Raw genomic sequence first — 13,535 nt, 5'->3', positions numbered from 1 at the left:
CCCATGGCTTAAGCAGAAAAAGAATTACCAACTCACCCAATTGTTTCATCATTTCACTTGGTTTTAGTTATATGGTCTTACCTCTTGGCATGCCTAGTGATTTTTGCTTCAGTATCAGACATTATTTGTAAAACAGTGATCACGTCTCTAAGTGATGCTATCTTCCTCCATAGACACTCGATAACTTTTTTCTATATCAGGTTACATGGGGGTTGACTACCTCAGCCTTTTCCAAAGGGGCTGAGTGGAGAGGAACTGAGGGGCTCTGTCTTGATTCAGGACTTCTAGTGGAGACACCAGGGTGTTCTCTGGAACTTCCTTCCCTGTCCAGGCCTGACCCCAGCTCTGTCCTCAAGTACCGAGAGACTGGAGGGAACACATCTACCCTCCAAGGCTTTCTTCGTCTTTTCAGAATCCAGTACTGCCTGTCCTCTGAATCAGCAGTCCAACCACCTGTCAGCCCTGACACTGGAAAACAATTCTTTTTCCCTTTACCTCAGATCCTGCTGGCATCTCAGAGACCCTGTGCTGGTCAGTTTCATGTCAACTCGACACAAGCTACAGTCATTTTGGAAGAAGGAGCCACACTTGAGAAAATGCCCCACTGGTCTGTGGGCAAGCCTGAGGTACATATTCTTGATTTATAAATGATGTGGGAGGACCCAGCTCAGGGTGAGCGGTACAAGCCTTGGGCTGGTGGTTCTGGGTTCTATAAGAAAACAGGCTGAGCAAGTCATAAGGAGCAAGCCAGTGAGCAGCGCCTCTCCAGGGCCCCTGCATCAGCTCTCGTCACTAGGTTCCTGCCTTGAGTCTCTGCCCTGACTTCCTTTGAGGATGAACTGTGATGCTAAAGTGTAAGCAAAACAAACTCTTTTCTCCCCTAGTTGCTTCTGGTCGTGGGGTTTTATCACAGCAATGGAAACTCTAAGACAGATCCTGTTTCCTTGAAGCAGCTCATGTGTTTGGCCCTTGGCATTCCCTTGGCTTCTGAACTCTGGTAATGATTCCCAATACTCCCTGGACTTGGTCAGTGCCTGGAGATTCCCATTGAGATTCCCCAATCTTGGGGGTTCCCCATTCTCTCTCCATCTCTCAGTTCTTCTGTCACTGTGATCACACATGACCACCGGGTGCTTCTGTTGTCTCTCCAGTGTCTGCACCCCGGCCTTGCACACCACCCACCTGCCTATGGCCAGCTAGGGAACACAGTTGCTTTCTTATCCCTTCTAGAGTTCCCAGTTAGCTGACAACTGGAAGAGCTTGTGCAGCCTTGATGGTGTCATCATGAGAGCTGTAGATGATGAGTCTTCATCTTGGAATCTCTCACCTCCTTTGCAGATACCTCAGAACCCCCACAGCCCCATCATGAGATCCATGGAAGCCATTGGGGAACTCTCACAGCTTCCTGTAAGTAAGTGGATTTTTCTTTGGGTCGCCAACTCACAAGTAATGACATGGAGACTTATTAATTATGAAAGCTCAGCCTTGCTTAGGCTTGTTCCTAACTATCTCTTATAACTTAAATTAACCCATTTTTTAAAAAAATATACATCTTTTTACGTGGCTCAGTTACCTTTACTCTGTATTGCCCATCCTGTTTCCTCTGAATCTGGCTGGTGACTCCATCTTTCTTTCTCTCTGAGATCTCTCTATCCCCAGAAGTCCCGCCTAACCTCTTCCTGTCTAGCTAATGGCCATTCAGTGGCCATTCCAATCCATTCAATGGCCAAACCAATCATAATGGCACATCTTCAACAGTGTAACGAGATATTCTGCAACATTTCCCCCTTTTTATCTAAGTAAAAAGGAAAGATTTAAGCTTTAACATAATAAAACTATTAACAATAAGAACAATTATCAGATAGGAATTACATTTACAATGTCCAGTCTATTTGTATTTGGCAAACTTAGAGAAAACACTTCATTATCTTATCTTAGTCCAAAGTTTTATACCTAAACCATTTTTGTCATAACTTGTATTACTATCCTAAAAATATCTTTTTAAACTTAAAACATCTTTTTAGATAAACAACTTAAGCTTTTATGTTTCTCAACCTTATAAAATTCACATCTCTTATGTAAGTTTCTTTTCTGAATTTGGTAACAGGAAAATTGTAAAACTATAACTATCTAGTCTTCAGTCCTCATCAGAGACCCAAGAAGGATAAAATATTACTTGAGTAAACAGGAAGTGCAAAGAAAGCAACTTCCAAAACTATAGAAATGATAGAGACATCTCCCTGCCTGGATAGTCACCCCAAGGTTCCTCTGCAAAGTTGGATCATCCATTTTTGGCCTACAGGCCTAGAATACCTGACAGACTTTTCTGTAAACAGTCTTTTGAAGGACTGTTCTACCTTGTCTTAGCAAAGTTCAGCAGGCACTTTCTTCTGTGTCCTGCTTGTCCACATTGGACAGCATACTGTCAGCAATGGAGGCAAGTGCAGCCCCTTGTCCAAATGGATAGCTTTTGCTACAAAGAAAGCAAACTCCATATGGGTTCTCCATTGTCCATCATCCTTTTTTGAAGTAGATTGGTGCTGCCAGGAGCAGATGTGTCTTACTGTCATGAAAGGCTTTATATTATTGTTAACACTTTAAATGTCATATTTTGTAGGCCTTTGCAGTGTTTGAAGATCATCTATCTATCTAAAATATATCTCTGTATAACCTTGAAAACATATATAACATGACTATAAGTTTAATCGTTATAAATGACTATCTATTAACCTATATTTCTTTATTATCCTAGATAGCTTTTAAGGACTAAACCTTTATATTACATTTTTAAATGAGCTGTTATAGGTACAATACTTTAAACAAGAATAGAAACACATTACAGTACGTTGTAACAAAAATAACCTTAAATTTGTATCAATATACAAAAATCCATACCAATGAAAAATATTTGAGACTGGTAGACTAGTGGTTATTCAAAAGTAGATTCACCAATCCACCCTTTTATGCCTTCATTTCTATACTATATCACTCTTTTTTTCTTTTATAAAGAGATCCTTGAATCTAATCTTCTTTGTTTAGCTTTCTCCCTGACTATGACCATTAACAATTTATAACCAACTAATGATGCCAAACTTAAATAACCCACAAAATGACCAAAAACTCCTACTCCACCTCTTGGGAATGTGGGCATCATGGTTTCTAGACTGCTTCTTGTTATCTTGGGGTGATGATGTCTTTAGGGGACCCTGAGAAAGTTGGGGTAATGGTTAAGTCCTGGGAAAGCTAGTCTGTGTAGTGGGAAAGTGTAGGGCTTATCTGCAGTCCTGGCTAGAGTAGTCTGAGACTGGGCCATCCCAACCAGCAGCCTTGAAGCTGTTCTGGATGCAGAACTCCGAGGAAACTGCAACAGAGGCATCTGAGAGGCTGGATCACCTGGGACACCCATTTTCATTGGTGTCTGGTCCTCTTGCTCTGAAAACACACAAACTTTTAAATGTAACATGCATATCTGCATTAACACAGGTATGGACTGTGAGTTGTACACAAGCCAGCCAAAGGTGATTTTTTTTGTTTTATGTTTAAGCAGGTGAAATATATGCTGTCTGTCTTGTAGTTTTTCTAGGTTTATTTCTTCATGTTTGTAGCCAGGATTTTCAGGAGCTTTCCCCTGATCAAACCTGTTCCTTTTTAACCTTGAATGAATCCACAGCCTTTCATTTTCTGTGGAAACAAAAGCATAACCTCTTTCCCAAAGCAATGTATTTTCTGACTTCCGTTTTAAAGTTGAGGCATTCCTAAAGTATCCAGGCTGGACCAGCAGTCCCTTCCACAATCCAATATCCCTCAGCAGCTGTCATTCTCTGTTCATTAGCATTCACAAATTCAAAATTAGCAATTATAGGATCCAGACTCCTTGTGTATTTTCCATCTTTATGTGGCTTATCTTTTTTATTCTCTCCTTAAAGACTTTATTTTATTATTTATAAACTATTTAATTTTTATATGACTGTGTATACCCATTTTCTTTTCATTTTTAAGCCCATGCACATTTTTTTGATATATATTTTTTATTTTACAATATCATTCAGTTCTACATATCAGCCATGGGTTCCCCTATTCTCCCCCCTCCCACACCCTCCCCTTACCCCCAGCCCACCCTCCATTCCCACCTCCTCCAGGACAAGTCCTCCCCCGAGGACTGTGATCAACTTGGTAGATTCAGTCCAGGGAGGTCCAGTCCCTTCCTCCCAGACTAAGCCAAGTGTTCCTGCATAAGTTCCAGGTTTTAGACAGCCAACTCATGCAATGAGCACAGGACTTGGTCCCACTCCCATGCACATATTTTAAATACACTGTAGCCTGTTTAGAGTTTTTTTTTTTTTAATTTTTATTTTTTGAGACAGGGTTTCTCTGTGTAGCTTTGGTGCCTGTCCTGGATCTCACTCTGTAGACCAGGCTGGCCTTGAACTAACAGAACTGCCTGGCTCTGCCTCCCAAGTGCTGGGATTAAAGGAGTTTTTTCCCATCTGGATCTGTCTTTACTGGGCATCTGCAGTGTTCTTTGATTGTGTGAGACAAATTTTAAACTGGTATGGCTCAACTTAGCACATGGTGCTGGCACACGGCACTGACTGCTGGCTCCAGCCTGTGGGCAGCGGCTGGTAGCCTTGTCTCTATATGCCACCAAGCCTACCCAAGAGAATGTGGTCACCAGGAAGCACATTTGACTCCATGTTCTGAACTTTTTTTTTAAAGCCTTTTCAGGACTTATGTGGGTATACGTGGCCCTACATTGGGTGCCATAGGTAGCCAGACTTTCCTTTGGGCCACCCCAACTCACAAATAATGACATGGAGACTTATTATTACTTATGAAAGCTTCGGCTTGTTTCTAACTAGCTCTTATAACTTAAATTAACCCACATTTTTTAAACCATTTTTTCTTTTCTTTTTTAAAAATTATTTACTTATTTGTTTATTTAGTATTTTGCCTGCATGTATGTCTGGGTGAAAGTGTCAGATCTTGGAGTTAGAGACAGTTGTTAGCTGCCATGTGGGTGCTGGGAATTGAACCTGGGTCCTCTGGAAGAGCAGTCAGTGCTCTTAACCACTGAGCCATCTCACCAGCCCCCAATCTATTTTTTTTTTAAACATGGCTCGGTTACCTTTACTCTGTACTGTCCATCCTGCTTCCTCTGTGTCTGGCTGGTGACTCCTTTCTTTTCCTCTCTGAGTCATCTCTGCCCCTAGAAATCCTGCCTAACCTCTTCCTGCCTAGCTATTGGCCATCAGCTCTTTATTAAACCAATCACAGTGACACATCTTCATACAATGTAAAGGAATAGTCTGCAACAGCTTCCTGATTCTGTCAGCCATGAAACGGTTACCTCTGTACTGGAGAGGACCTCTTGGGTCTTCTGAGAAGTGCACATGCCCCTTCCTCTGGTTCTACACAGGACAGAACTCCCTAGAGCCCTCAAATGATACCCTGTTATTGTTGAATATTCCTGAAGGTGGCACCAATCCTGGACTTTTTATTTACAGGGACCAGGGTTCCTTTTTCCTCTTGTGTCAATTTACTTGGGTTTCTTTTTATAAACCAAATATGTCCTGATCAACATGCACACGAGTCCTCTTTGTTGGACCTCATTCCTTTCTGATTAGGCCACTCCCACTGATGCTATTGACGTACAAAAACAGGCAGTCAAGCCTGCTTGAGTCAGAGTCTGTCCTAGGCACCCCATACTCCACTGCCAACAAGTAGGAGAGCGCTTCCCTTGATAACATTGAAAAGGCAAACAAAACAAAAAAAACTCCCCAGAAACCTAGAAATCATAAACACCCCAAATTCAAGCTTTTGAGTGCTCGGATGGGGTGAAGATGGTGAGGATTGGGTGTGAGGGGAGGGGCGGGAAGCTTCTGCTTCTATCTTGGGGTTGATTCTACCGTGACTGTAAGACATGTTTGCATGAAGCCACGGCACTGATACTTGTTTAGACTTTACAAGTGCTTGTGTTAGGGTTTTTGCCACTGGGATAAATACCTGAGAGTAACAATTTAAAAGGAAGAAAAATTGAATTTTATCCCACGGTTTCATAGGCTTCAATCCTAGAGAGGTTTCTTTGTGATCTCTGGGTGCTGGTGAGGCAGGGTAAGGTTGCACACATGATGTCCAGGAAGCAAAGTGACAGACAGGAAGGGGCTGGACTGATATGAAGTCCCCAGTGTCACCCCCCCCAGCTCACTTCCTCCAGGTAGGCCCCACCTCCTAAAGTTTCAGCAACCCCAGAAGTATCCTCCCCAACTGGAAACCACCTGATCCATGGGGGCTTTGAACTCAAACCACGGCACCTTTGTACATTCTTGGTGCGTGGACATGAATTCTGAAATGGAGTGTGCTGCTAAGTAAATGGTGACTAGGCTGATGACATGTTGACATCTGCTGTATTTAACTGACTTTTGTCCACCTGTACCGGCTTCCTAGAGAGACAAGACAACGTGAGATGTACTTGTGAGTTGTCTATTTCTCCTTTTACCTTTTCAGCATAAACTTGCTATATATATTATGACTTTATATTATGTGTGCACAAATTTAGAATTGTCTGTCTTTAAGTACATTCTGGATAAATATTTTCTGGTGGTGTTTTCTTGCATGAAGATAACCATACAATGTTTTCTGTTAGTGATTGTATGTTATGGATTTAATGGACATAACTGTTTCTATTTCCAGTAAGGCCTAAAAGATTCTCCTTAGACAAGCCATGACTTTACAGTCTGTGAAGTGGTCCTTTATGCTTAGCCACAGCGGCATCCTTACAAACTTGTAAACTCAAAGGGTTCTGAGCCCTCATTGTTTAGTAATGTAGACTCACTATTTCACCCAGAAACACATATTTCAGAAGTCATTTATTAGAAAATCTTAGGATGGGTTACATGTAGAAGTGGAATTTCTGAGTCAAACATAAACACACTTGTGCTTGTCTCTGTAGGGAAGTGGTATTTTTTAAAAGCACTATTTCATGTGTCTTCTTTGGAGAAATGTCTATTTGATTCCTTTGCCTATTTTACTTTTTATTTTATGTTTTTTACTTGCATGTATGATTGTGGACCATGGGTGTGTAGTGCCAAAGGAGGCCACAAGATGGCATCAGGTCCTCTGGAGCTGGTGTTACAGGTGGTTGTGAGCCACCATGTGGGTGCTGGGCACTCAACCTAGTCCTCTACCAGCGCAGCCAGTGCTCTTAACTGATGAGGCATCTCTCTAGCCCCTCCTTTGCCCATCCTTTGGTTGGTTTGTTTGCGTTTAGAGCTGTGGAGTTAGGTATTATGGATATTGTGAAATGCTTCTCAGACACACACCCCTCAAATGTTTTAGCTTATTCTGTTGACTTTCATTTTCTTCGGTGCTCAAATGTTTTCAATTTTGATTAAAATCAAAATTAGCTACTTCCTTGTCTTTCTCATTCTTGCATTTAGAGTTTGTTTCCAAATCAGACTCTCTGGATATTTTTCCTCTGTGTCTTCTTTGAAGAGTTGTGTGGGTTTAGGCCCCCTGATTATGTCTCTTATCCACTTTGAGTTCACATTTTTACATCATGTGAGGTGAGGGCTCATTTCATTCTTTCCAGTGTGAAGATCCATTGGACCCAGCATCATTTGTTGAGGATGCAGTCCCTTGTCCTCTGAGTGAACTTGGCCTTGTCAGAAAATCAACTGACCAGCAGGCATGTCTAACCTGTGGCCCACAGATAGCATGAGTACAGCCTAACACAAAATTGTAAACTTATTTAAATCATTATGGTGTGTGTGTGTGTGTGTGTGTGTGTGTGTGTGTGTGTGTGTGGCTTGATCCCATGGTTGTCAGGTGTGAACACTGATGATAATAAGGACACGTGTTGAAAGGCTGACTTGTCTATAAGTTGTGTGACGTAGTGACTCGTCCCAGAGCAGAAGTGGTGTTTCGTGATCATGCCACCCCTGACAGAGAAGTCTCATAGAACACAATTCATTCCCACAAGATCGGGTTGCTTTAAAGTAAGTGTGGCATTCTTCACTGGTTTTCTTTTTTGTTTTGTTTTGTTGTTGTTGCTGTTTTGGAGACAGAGTCTCACTGTGTAGCCTTGGATGGCCTGGAACTCACTCTGGCTCAGAGTTCCACCTGCCTCTGTCCCCAGGGTCCTGGGATTAAGGGTGTGCCCACCATACCCTGGCATGTTTGGTGTTCTTAACTATTGCTTTCTCACTCAACAAGTGGCCTCTCATGCAGTGTTCTGTCTAAGAGTTGCTGGGCCATGGGGTTGCAGAGCTGATATAACTCCACGCTCCAGATCTTCAGAACTCCCTCATATTTCTCAAACTAAGTTTGTCCTTCACGCAGCTCTGGGTTGTTGTCTGTTGTCCTCTTTCAATCTGATGACTCTGGTAATGCACGCTTCCACTTTGGTTGATTCTTTACAAGGCTGACTATGGAAAACCTAGCTGATCATTCTTTCAGTTTCAGAACTTTATATGTATGTCTCGTCTCTCTTGCTGCCTTCAAGGTTCTCCTTTTGAGTTGTTGTCTGCTTTCAGTTAATTTCAAGTTTCCTGAAGCTTTGTCTTAGACAAATCTTACCAGTGTTCTTACTGTTCTCATGCAGCTAGGTTGGAGTCTTTACTTCCTCCTTCCAGAAAGACTTTTTTCTTTTTCTTTTTCTTCTTTGAGACAGGGTTTCTCTGTGTTGTTTTGATGCCTGTCCTGGATCTCGCTCTGTAGACCAGGCTGGCCTTGAACTCACAGAGATCCACCTGGCTCTGCCTCCTGAGTGCTGGGATCAAAGGCATGCACCACCACCGCCCGGCCTCAGAAAGACTTTTTTCTAGCCCACTTACATTTAATGTAACAATGTTTTAGGTGGGTTCTGAGGCAGGAAATATATGGGTGCATTTCAGACACTGAGGTGTAGTTCAACCTGAGTGGAACATGCAGAGGGGAAGGGAGAACAGAGAGAGCTGAGGTTAGGAGAGGCCAGGCTGCCCAAGGCAGGCTCTGAAGTCATAGCAAAGATGTTGGATTCTTAGGTAAGCTTCCATGAAAGTCTTTTTCTGACATCTCCTCCCGCAGTCTTTATGCAAGACTGCCTCACAGCCGTTCCCCTCTGGACCTTCCTTCCCACCCCTCCCCCTCTTGGCCTTCTCTTTAGGCCACATGCATGGCCCAGTGTCTCCTACAACAAATCCCTCTTCTCATCTTTGTCCACTGACTCGTCTAGGTGCAGTCCAGTCTCTTCTGTTTCAGCACAGAATTTTCAAACACCTGATCAACTCTTGCTTGACTTTTAGCCTTTCCATTTCCTGTCTGGCTCTCTGCAACACTGATGGTTTCTCCAGCCACTCCATGACTGCTAGCCAATGGTTGCCTCCTAAGACGTCCTTCTCCTTACCGATAGTTACTCCTTCTGGGAATGGCCTGCTCACTGCTGTGTCTGTGGACAGTCTTGACGCACAGAACACACCAAGTCTTAGTTTATCTTTTTCCATAAGTACCCAAATGCTGGAGTTCTGGCTGTATGACGCCCTGACACAAGGAGCTCCAGCAGACGCACACTTTCTGTCTTTCTTTCCTCAGCATCTCTGCCCCTGCTTGGAATGAGTCCTTCCTCCATGCTAGTGAGTAATTAACTCAATCATTTACTCTATGACATTGATCGAAGGCCCATGTGAGCCATGGATCACTTATAATTGATTTAATTTCTATAACATGCCCTGTCCAGGGTCTTGTACAGTTTCTTAGGGATGTTCACCACCAGGAAATGGGTTCAATCTTAAAGTACTCCAAAATGTTTTGGTTCTCTATAAGACTACAGCCAGACATGTTTCAAAATATATTTTAATTTGGTTATCTTTTTAACATTTATTTTCATTATTTATGTATGTGTGTATGTGCATGTGTCTGTCTGTCTGTCGTCTGTGTAAGTGTATGTGTATGCAGGTGCACACATGCAGGTGCTCTTTCTTGTAGGCCAGAAGAAGGCATTGGATTTCCTGGAGCTGTGAGCTCCTAATGTGGGTGCTGGGAACTGAACTGGGGTCCTGAGGCATCTCTCCACCCCTAATTAGGGTATCTTATGTAGGGGCAGAGCGCAGGTCCCGACTGACTCCCTTTCCTGTGCATGTCCTGGGGGACCACTACTCAGATCATGATAGAGAAGCTGCCATGTCCTCAGAAGACTCCTTCACACTCTGTTTCCTTACACAGTTTAGAGCATATGACACAAATACCAAGACATTTTTATCAGACATTATCTTTTATAACTGGCCATCAATGTCCCAGAACAAAAAAAGAAGGAGATACTTAAGGAGGGGAATCAGGGAGGTAAACTGAGGACATTTAATCCTCTAGTGCTAATTGACAGTTGTCATTAAACAGATCAATGATTAGGATCAGGAAGTTTTTACTTAATTGAAGGGATGAGACCCAGCAAAGTCTGCTACAAAGTTATTATTATTTTTTTGTACATGAGATATATAATCTTTTGCTGCCAACTTCCATTATAAACTGGAAGCAGCCTCTCTTTGGGAAGACAAACTCTGGCCTCCGGCTGCAGGCACAAATTTTAAAACTTCACCAAGAGCCTTCATCAAGTTAGCCAAATTGCATAATCCAAAACCAAAGCATTGGAACCAGAGCTGTCCTAGGCTCCCTCTGGTAACGTGGTGGCATTATGTTGTCACCCTCCCGGTGCCTGGCCACACCTCCAGCTCATGATCCTGGTGTTGGGGTTGGCTCCCTGACTGTTGGGCATGGTAAGACAAGTCAATATGCTTGCATTTTGAAGTTCAGTACATCAGGATAAAAATAGATCAACTCTATCCATCCAGGGTTTCTTTGTGAGGCTTACATGAGACGATACATGGCGGCTTTGCTTATTCCTTTCTTCAGTAATTTATCCACTTGAGGTCTGTTAAGAAACTATGTGTCTGGTTCTGTTAGAGCACGAAGGAATGCAGAGAACAGCCATGGTTTCTGCTTCTGTGAAGTTTACAACCAACTGCCGAACAGATTCAGATAATGGTGTCAAAGCTCTCTGTGCAGGAGACCAGAACAATGGGCCAGTACAAAGAACCCTAGTGACCAGGAAATTATAAAAGTGACACCTGGGGCTCAGTTGGGATAGTGGTTAAGAGCACTTGTTGCTCTTCTGAGCTCAGATGCCAGCACTCATTTTGAGCCACTCACAACTGCCCACGACTCCAGCTCCAGGGGATCTGATGCCCTCCTCTGGCATCTGCAGGTACTGCACACTTGAGTTGCACACAAAAACAATCTTAAAAACCAATGACAGCCATGTGTCTCAGCTCGTCATAGTAACAGAAGCACTCACACATATGTACTCTCACATGTGGAAGGGCTTTTTCCTAGGTTCTGAATTTGCAGCATGAAGTCTTGTTTTGTTTTTCTAGCATAGACCACTTTCTTTAAAATGAAACAAGACACAGATGAATGATTGTAAGTGTGTGATCCTTCTAGGGTTTTATGGAGGTTTTTTACCAGTTTGGGGAATTCTTACCTCAATTCCATCCAGCACACTTGTTTTCTGGGACCTACTTGTGCTGGTTCTTTGGAAAGCAGCCCACTTAGAAATGGCATTTCCCCACAAATGCTTGCATTTCAGTCATCTGCATATTAATGAATTAAACAATGATGTAATTATAATACCGAAGACATCTTCCATCAGCGATGAGACAGACAAGGAATGCAACAATCTCTTGGCTGGTAAATTGCTTGATTGATGGGAGAACTTTTGTGGGCAGAGTGTCAAGGTTGCCTGGGATAAAGACGCATTTGACTATAAGTAGCAGAATCTGCAACTAAGCCAGTGTCTCAAGATTTGCTTTGAGGTGGGTTCGTGCTCCTGCATGGTCCCTCAAGGCTCTCCATTTCTGCGAGGACCGGGAAGGACATTGGTGTAGAGGACATCTGCTACCATGAGTTCTGGTATGTTGCCAAAACCTCAGATGTGTGGTCTTCTGGCCAAACGCCTGCGGGTTCACATTGTTGGTGCATTTGTTATGGCCCTGGGAGTTGCCGCTTCCTATAAGTTTGGCGTGGCTGAACCCAGAAATAAGGCATATGCAGATTTCTACAGGCATTATGACTCCATGAAGGACTTTGAAGAGATGAGGAGGGCTGGTATCTTCCAGAGTGTGAAGTGACTTCAGAATGTACAGAATTCTTTGGATTGCACTCGATAGAAGTTCATTGCTGACTTGTGTTCCTGAACTATGAAATATGAATATGTGGGCTAAGGAGTAGTTTACCTCAATAAACAATTAACAATTATATGGACAAAAAAAAAAGATTTGCTTTGAAAAAGCTCCTTGCACATGGTAAGACAGATGCTCCATGCTGTCACTCAGTATGACTGCACACGCATGGCTTATAAACAGAAAGTGATTTCCACAAAAGACAAACTTTCATTACAGACTTGGCTTTGTAACATGAAACGTTACAATGTAACAGTGAAAACATGCTGGTTGTGATTCATCAAAGTCACCTTATGCACTAACAATGGGGTACAGCCACCGTGTGAGAAACAGTGGCTTAGACAAGGCAGACATCTATTACTTCATATAGGAAGATGTTTGGGGGCAGGGAAGCCTTTGAGATTCTGCAGGGACCCAGCAGTATCTCAAGACTACAGAATTTTCCATAGATCTCGCTCTACCACCTGTAGAGAATTAGGAAAGTCTTCCCATTGGAGCTCCCACATCTATCAGTCAGCATACGCAGACATAGTTGTATCCAACAAAAAACAAAGAAAACCTTTTCTATAAGCCCCCAGTCAGCTTTGCCTGAGGTCCCATTGGTCAGGATTGGTCACATGACTGTGCCCTAGCTACAAGGGAGGCTGAGAAAACTGGTGAGTAGCATTTTCAGCCTCTCTAAAGGGACTTGGCCTCTGTGTTGGGAAGGTAAGCCAGTGTGGAGGACACGGTGGGATTTCAGGAATGAGCATCCTGCTTAACCTGGACAATGGTTGAATATTTCACTCAGGGGAATGGAAAATATTTCTTAATTTAGGGACTGAGTCAGTAGAGTCTGGTGAGAAGCCAGGCAATGGAAAGAAGACCCACAGCTGTAAGAGGTTCATGTGAGAGCGTGCTTACCTGGGTTAGGGCTCTCCACAAAGAGGCCCTGTGAAGCCAATGGACAGAGATGGGCCATGGATGGATGGTGGAACCAGCTAAAGAGGCAGACAGGAAGGGGAGATCTTGGGCTGGGTGAGGTGTGTGTTTTTCCACTAGCTGTCCACTGCTGGGGACCTAGACTTGTACTAACACTGAGGGCCCAGAGTGGCCTGGGCTGTACCCCCAGGAGAAGGCAGGATGATGTGTGAGAATGAGAAGCCAAAGCAGAGAACATGCCTTCTAAATGCTGCAGTTCCTTCCAGTGGCGGTGAGCAGGGGAGCTTCTTGGCAGCACTAACTGGCAGGGCCCAGATGAGTGGAGCTGTAGGGCACATGACACCCTGGGGTCCCAGTGTGAACCGGTTCCTGTAAGACAGGACCCTGGAGTTCCGGGCTCTGGGAGGG

At 43.4% G+C, this 13,535-nt stretch overlaps 1 pseudogene; it reads left to right on the top strand.

Moving 5' to 3' along the window:
• Nucleotides 1–11,927: 11,927 nt before the first annotated feature.
• On the top strand, nt 11,928–12,299 carry LOC102913916 (cytochrome c oxidase subunit 6C-2 pseudogene; annotated as a pseudogene).
• Nucleotides 12,300–13,535: the final 1,236 nt, after the last annotated feature.

The sequence above is a fragment of the Peromyscus maniculatus genome, chromosome 8 (assembly GCF_049852395.1).
Source record: "Peromyscus maniculatus bairdii isolate BWxNUB_F1_BW_parent chromosome 8, HU_Pman_BW_mat_3.1, whole genome shotgun sequence".
Taxonomy (NCBI): Eukaryota; Metazoa; Chordata; class Mammalia; order Rodentia; family Cricetidae; genus Peromyscus; species Peromyscus maniculatus.
Note: the sequence above shows the minus strand (reverse complement) of the source record. Positions and strands in the feature narration are given on the sequence as shown.